Raw genomic sequence first — 7,275 nt, 5'->3', positions numbered from 1 at the left:
GTACTTATAAATGAGTGAACAATATAAGATCTTACATCTTAATTTATATAACTACGAGTCCGAAAAATTAAAAGAAAAAATTTCTTGATTCCACTCCTCTGCTGATGAGATACTAATATATAATACAAAAATTTAGCCCATCCTACAATCCAGAATGGAATAAAGGATTTTTTCCTTCTCGAAAGTATTAAGATAAATATTCTTTAAAAGATTGTATTCTTTTTTTCTTATCTTAGTGGTCACGAACGTTTTAGTTAAAACAAAATTCTCTTCCATAATTAAAAATATAAATTATACTAACCGCTTTCAAGAATATTTCGTGAATTTATACATTTGATTTTTTTTTTTAAATATTTACATTAACTTGCCTTATAGAGTATACGCTCTCGTATTTTTCAAACAATTAACGAAAGTAAGATAAAAAAAATAGGAAATGTTCATTTAGTTTCATAAAATCCAAATGGTGATTGGAATATTTTATTTAAATTAAAATAAAAAACAAAATCAATCTTAGATAAGGGTACTATTACTATTATTATTATTATTATTATTATTATTATTATTATTATTATTATTATTTAAGAAGTGTGTGGACCTATTGTAGACAACAATGGTGGTTTTGTTGAGATGTGACAATGCATGGATGAAGACTTTTGGCAATGTGAAATGATAGTGGCCTATTGTAAGTCAGAAAATAAGAGAATACTTTATAGGTTCTCGTATATGGTATATATAATTGGCAATAATATCACAAGTTGGTAACATAATATTCTCACTTTCAATTATATGTAAAGAATATTATGGAAATAGGCACTTGGCATTTGTGGGGTAACTTGTTTTTACGTATAGGGATCTTATTACCACCAACCAAAATGTCACATACGAGAGAGACATCTACAACAACTATGCAAGGATACATACATCTCATTCCAACAATAATACTCTTCTACTACCATCATATTTCAAACACATTTTACTTTTCTATTTCTTAAGTTCTACAAAATCAAATATAAATTAACAACAATGAACACTGTTTTTTGGTACAATAATGGAGACCTTTTCATAAAGAGTTAGGCAAACATAGCTTTATGAATCTCCTTTGGTTTTAACTAGTAAAAAATTAAGTTTTTTTAAGAATATTTTTCTTCCATTCTACATGCAACTTGTATGTATATGTTGAAACAAGATATATAGTTCCCAAAAACATAAAGAATAAATTGGTAACAAAGTTTCATGTGTCACTTAATTTGATTTAATACCTGTTAATATAGAGAAATTGAACTTCAATTTTTCCAGCAAAGTTTAATGGTCAAGCTTTATAAATGGGTAAAATGAAATTTAAAGAGAAAGTAGTTAACATGTTTGTTTTTTTTTTTTGTAAAAAAATAGTTATGAACAAAAGTGATGATACTCCAAATTAATATCAAGATACAAAAAATTATATTATTAAGTTTTATAAAATATTGACTTTAAATAACACGGTTAATGCTATGCAGTGTTTGTTTAATAATTTAACTTTTTGTAAATCTTTCGTATAGGTACAATGGTATTATGATTCTTTAACTTCGATTAAGTTTGAAGTCGGTCTTCTAACTTTTGTTTTGTCCTACTTTTATTTATTAGTTTGTGTCTTTTTGTCAATCATTTTGTTTAATGTCCTTTTTTAGACTATATATTTTGACCAAAACCCGTGAATCTTCACATGATTGGAACCATAAATACACTTTAAAAAAAAACCCTCATTCACTATATTTTATAGATTTTGGGATATCTTATCAAAATGTAAAAACCACATAAAAAATGTGGAATGATTTTTTGAAGTATAAAAAAATTCATTAAAAAGAAGCAGACAAATGTAATTAGTGGTTCAATGGTACATAATATGTTTCTGCATGGATCTCACAAAATGCTTATACACATCTCATTCATTATTACAAATAGATTTTCGCAATATATTTTCTAATTCTACAAACTCTATTTCCAAAAAAATGGGGTGTTAAAAGTTTAGATGGGTGTAGAAAGAAGAAAAGCCTAATTTCCTGTATGCTCAAAGATTCATAAGCCCATTTGTTTAAAAGACAGTCTGAAATGTGTCTGCTTAAATACCACTTTTATTTATTTTTTATTTCAAACAGCTTCCTGGACCTTTTACTGGATATATGTAATAGATACATACCTTTCAAAATATAAAAAAATTTCTGAACCATTTGGAAAGTATTTTTAGATTCAGAAATATTTTTTAAAATGTTTTGAAAATTATTTTATATTTCAGAACACTTTGTTCGGAATAAAAATTTCAAATTGAGGGTTTTGAAAAATATTTATGGATCTGAATTTGTTTTTGAAATACTCTGTTATGAAATTATTTTATATTTTAATCAAATGTTATGAAATATAAAAACATTTCTTAAATGAATGTTTTCAGAAACATTTTTAGATTGGAAATATCTTCTAAAAATACGTTGTTTTGAAAAAATTATTCTATTAAATATTTGGAAAAGTATTTTTGAATTCAAAAATATCTTTCAAAACATTCAATTAGAAAAATATTAAAAATAAAATGTATAAAAAATTTAATTATATTTTTAATGAAAGGTATTTTGAAAAATACAACTTTTATGAAAAACAAGGAGGCGCAGGAAGTAGTTATATATCTTTCTAAATTCTATTTTTCGTGCACTCAAATTTGGTGTATATTTCTTTTAAATCATTAAAATCTTTGCCCAACTGCATTTGAATCCTAAAAAACTGATCTATCGAAATTTGATGTCTGATAGAAAGTTATATGTGTCCTAACATCTCTTTCTCAACCCTACTTGTCTTCCCATTAATGGTTCTGTTCATCTGCTTTCAACATGTGTGCAAGATTCACATCAATTTTCCTTCTTCAACTCTCATATCATAGTCCCTACTGCATTCAGTGAATCCTCTTGAATTTTCTTTGCCACTGAATGCAAAAGTAGTTGGTGCCCGAATATTACTAGTTTTCATGTATTGTTGGTTGATCCCGAATCTGTTCAACACAAATCCTGCAAATGACACATTTCCACGGATGAAAACAGCATATGCATAGTTATCACTTTTGGTTTCATCATTTGGGTATTGATTTAAGATAGCTATTAATGAAAAAGGAAACAACATCTTGAACATGCAGACTACATTACGTGATGAACTTCTCTTTTGTTATCTGTTAAATTATCATCAAGATGCCTCAAAACTAAATACAGTTGGAATTTATCTGCATAATGCATTAGATGCATAATAGCAATAAATATAGTCAGAGTTTATCTGAATAATGCATTAGCAAATGGTAAAGTGTCACTTAATTGCAAATGTACTTATCAATGTTTTAGGAAAGATTTATACTTAATTGCAAATGTACTTATGAATGTTTTAGGAAATATTAATACACAGAGACTTAACAACACTAACGAGAATTTGAGTTCATTAACAACTATTTTTAATTAAAAATTTTAATGCTATGTTTGGATTGGACAATTTAAAAGGATAATTCATTTATTTCAAGAATTTAAAATTTTTTACTTTAAAATGATTTGTTTGGATAAAATAATTAAAAATAAATTCAAATTTGTTGGGATAAAGTAATTAAAATAAATTTAAATTTAAGAAATTTTATAAGGCATTTTAAATAAATAAAATAGATTAATTTTAAATACTTTCAAAGGTACAAGGAACTTGAAATTTCACTCATTTTCACCTCACCCTTACAAAGGTCAAGTCGAGTTGACTCAAGCTGAAGGCTCAATCAAGTCAAAGGTGACTAATGGTTTGGAAAGCAGAAAACAAACTTAATAATGAGATTTATTTAAAATATATTTTTTTGAGCTTTTTTTAATCCAAAATTATCTATTAAAATGTCGTAATTAATTTCATTTAAATTTCCCATTATTCTTCCATTATTCGCTTATTAAAAATTTCATCTCCATAAGGCTAAATTTTAACTTAGTTAATAGTTCTACAATTCAATCCAAACAAAAACTTCAGTTCTTATCAAAATTCATGTACAAAAACTCTAAAAACCCATAAATCAAAAAGTATCATAAAACTAAGCCTGGTAAATGAAACACATTTTTAATCCTAATACTAATTCAAAATATAGAAGAAAAACAATAGCAACATAAATAAAAAGAAAACATATTAACAAAAAACGAGGATCAAAAAATTGGTACACACAAGCATCATTAGATTCAAGAGAATCAACCAAAACCCTAAGAAGAAATACTTTAGAATAGAAAAAAAGCACTTTAGAATAGAAGAAAGCAAGGAGTGGAGTCACTAAATGAAAAGTCACATAAAGATAAAAGAAGAAAATAGAAATGAAAATTGATTATAAGATAGTAAAGATAACTACATATCAGTTTTAATTAAATTTTATTCTTAAACATAAAGTTTTAATATAGGTATATTAGTACTAAAGTAATATCTTGAGACTATTTTTTTTAATAGAGGAATATTAATACTAAAAAAAATTTTAGGCCTATTTGTTTGAGGCCTAAAGTAATGTTTTACCTACTTCACCATTTAGTTAGTCCTGAGTTAGGTTACAAACCTATCACGAACAAGTTTTTGGTGACGTTGTTAGGGATTTGTGTCAAGAAAATCTTTGTTTAAACCATATTGATCATTGCAAAAATCTGTATTTAAGTGTAGATAAACTGACTCATTTAATTTTCATTTTTTTTTACTGTTTTTAAGATTGTTGTTTCATTGATTTTTACACTCATTTTTGTATAAATCTTTGTGCTTTAATGTTGCTTACCATTGTTTAAGTTGTTGTGTATGCAAAGGAGAAGAGAAAAACAAGTTTATTGTTTGATCTAAAGGTAGAATGCACACTTAGAAAGAACAACAAAAAGAATAGAAAATAGAGGAAAACACTAACACTGAAGCTGTGAGTACAAATCTTGATGTGGAAGCAAATCTTGATCTAAAAGTAGACTGTGTGAATCAAATGGTTTCAGGTAACAATCAGAGAAGATTACTTCAAGGTTACACTTATCAATAAAGGCCATGCCATTTCTCAAGCATAATTATGCCTACAAAAGGAGTGTAAATGAAACATGCCTTATTTTCTCTAATCACAACAAATCAATTTACTGGACTAGACCAAGAAGATCTTTTCAATCACTTGGCCACATTATATGAACTTTGTGAAACACTTGGGATTGATTATAAAGATGAAAAAATTGTATTCCTAATGTTGCTAACATTTTCCCTTACAGGGAGGGCCAATATTTGGTTACAATCTCACCCAAATAAGAGTTTAACGAGTTGGAAAGATGTGGAAAGAAAATTTTCAGCCAGATTCTTCCCACCATTGAAATATATCAGTGTTAAGGTTGTTATTGCAACCTTTTCCCAAGGATTGGATGAATACTTCTGTGAAGCATTTGAAAGATACAAAGCCTTTCTTAAAAAGTGCCCAAATCATAGATTTGATAAAGTAGCTCAACTCAATGATAACGGTTGAAAAACCGTTATTTTTATACTTAATTTTGATAATCAATCAACCCTTTTTGACTTAGAAACTTGCTTTAACTCATGTTTTTGCTTTAGTTTTGTGAATAAGAGAGTTGGAGGTGAATTGAATGGTTTTATGCTAGATTCCTTTGATTTTGTAGGTTATTGGAATGATTTGAAAGAAGAGTTAAAGAACCGAATGGTTGGAATGCAGAAAAGTCAACTAGAAACCAGAAAAGTCAACCAGTCAACAAGAAAAGTCAACCCGTCAACAAGAAAAGTCAACTAGTCAACCAGAATGCAAAAAAGTCAACCAGAGTGTAGAAAAAAATTGTGCCGAGTTGCGCTGAGCGATAATTACCGCTGAGTGGATCCATACCACAGGGCTTTTTTGTAGGTTTGACTTCAAGACCACCAATTTTTTCAAGGACAGATAAGGGCATCACATTGATACTGGACCCTAAATCAATTAGGGCTTTCCCTATTTTATGATTCCCAATGGAATGGTGAAACTTCTTGGATCTTCAACCTTAGGAGGAAGTGCCTTTTGTAAGATTACACTGCACTCTTCCTGTACCTCCTTTGTCTCCTCTTTTAAATATTCTTTTCTTTTGAGGAGTTTCTTCAAAAACTCAACATATTCAGGAATTTGTTGCAATGCTTTAGTCACAGGAATTCTAATCCCCAATTCTCTAGAGATTTCTTTAAAACACCCTAATTATTTTTCTTTTTCTTTTCTGGAGCACTCTTTAGGGTGATTGAGCTTTTTCTCTAATTTTTCTTTTTTCGCTCAACCTCTTCAATTTTTTCTCTCTCACTCTCCTCTTTTTCTTTTTCTTTTTCAATCAAATTTTTTTCTTCTTTTCTCTCTATATTTTCTTTTATCTCACTCTCTTCTTTTTCTTTCTTACTCAACTTTTCTTTTTCTCTCTCTCTCTCATCTTTCATACTAACAATAGCCTTACATTCTTCTTTGGGGTTAACTTTAGTATTAGCCTCAAAACTTCTGATAAACATCTCTTCCAACTTCTTGGCCATTTGACCAACCTGCATCTCCAGGTTCCTTATAGTAGCTTCAGTGATTTTCTGAGTGGAAAGAGATGCCTGCATGAATTGTTTTAGAGTCTCCTCATGCTTTGTAGTTCTATCAGATAGAGAGGGTTGTTGTTGCCACTATTGTTGTTGCTGCTGTGGTGGTCTATTGAATTGCCCACTAGTTTGCCCAAACTGACTTTGTCCATTGCTAGAATGAGATTTTCACCCTTGATTATAATTATTGGGACGAAATTGGTTGCCCATGTAGCTAACTTCTTCATTTATATTCTCAGGCACATTACATTGACCATTGATATGATCACCACCACATTGTTCACAAAGTTGTTGTTGAACTTGTGAGACATTCCGGCACTCCTTTGGTGGCTGAGAAAGCTTCTTTGTCAACAACTCTAATTGTTGAGTTATAATCTTGTTCTGAGCAAGAAAGGCATCATAAGACTATAATTGTAACACTCCCTTAGGTTGTGATGGAGTTCCTCTTTCATTGTGTATCTCATTGTCATTGGTAGCCATGTTTTCAATTAATTCATAGGCTTCCTCTGGAGTCTTGCACTTGATATTGCCTCCAGCTGAGGCATCTAACATCAATTTGGTCTGTGAGCCAAGACCTCCAAGGAAAAGAATGACTACTGTTGCTTCATCAAAACCATGAGTAGGTGTCTTTCTCAACTAGCCCTTGTATCTATCCCATGCTTGCCCTAATGTCTTCTCCGTGCCTTGTCTGAAAGAAGAGATTTC

At 29.3% G+C, this 7,275-nt stretch overlaps 1 non-coding gene across 1 annotated transcript; it reads right to left on the bottom strand.

Annotated features, from left to right (window-relative positions):
• Positions 1-5,350: 5,350 nt before the first annotated feature.
• On the bottom strand, positions 5,351-5,457 carry LOC124822517 (small nucleolar RNA R71). Its single transcript, XR_007027577.1, has one exon. It is a non-coding gene; the product is annotated as a small nucleolar RNA R71 (small nucleolar RNA).
• Positions 5,458-7,275: the final 1,818 nt, after the last annotated feature.

This window comes from Vigna umbellata, chromosome 4 (genome assembly GCF_029865625.1).
Source record: "Vigna umbellata cultivar VRB3 chromosome 4, Vumbellata_1.0, whole genome shotgun sequence".
Taxonomy (NCBI): domain Eukaryota; kingdom Viridiplantae; phylum Streptophyta; class Magnoliopsida; order Fabales; family Fabaceae; genus Vigna; species Vigna umbellata.
This window is presented reverse-complemented; position numbering and strand designations above follow the sequence as displayed.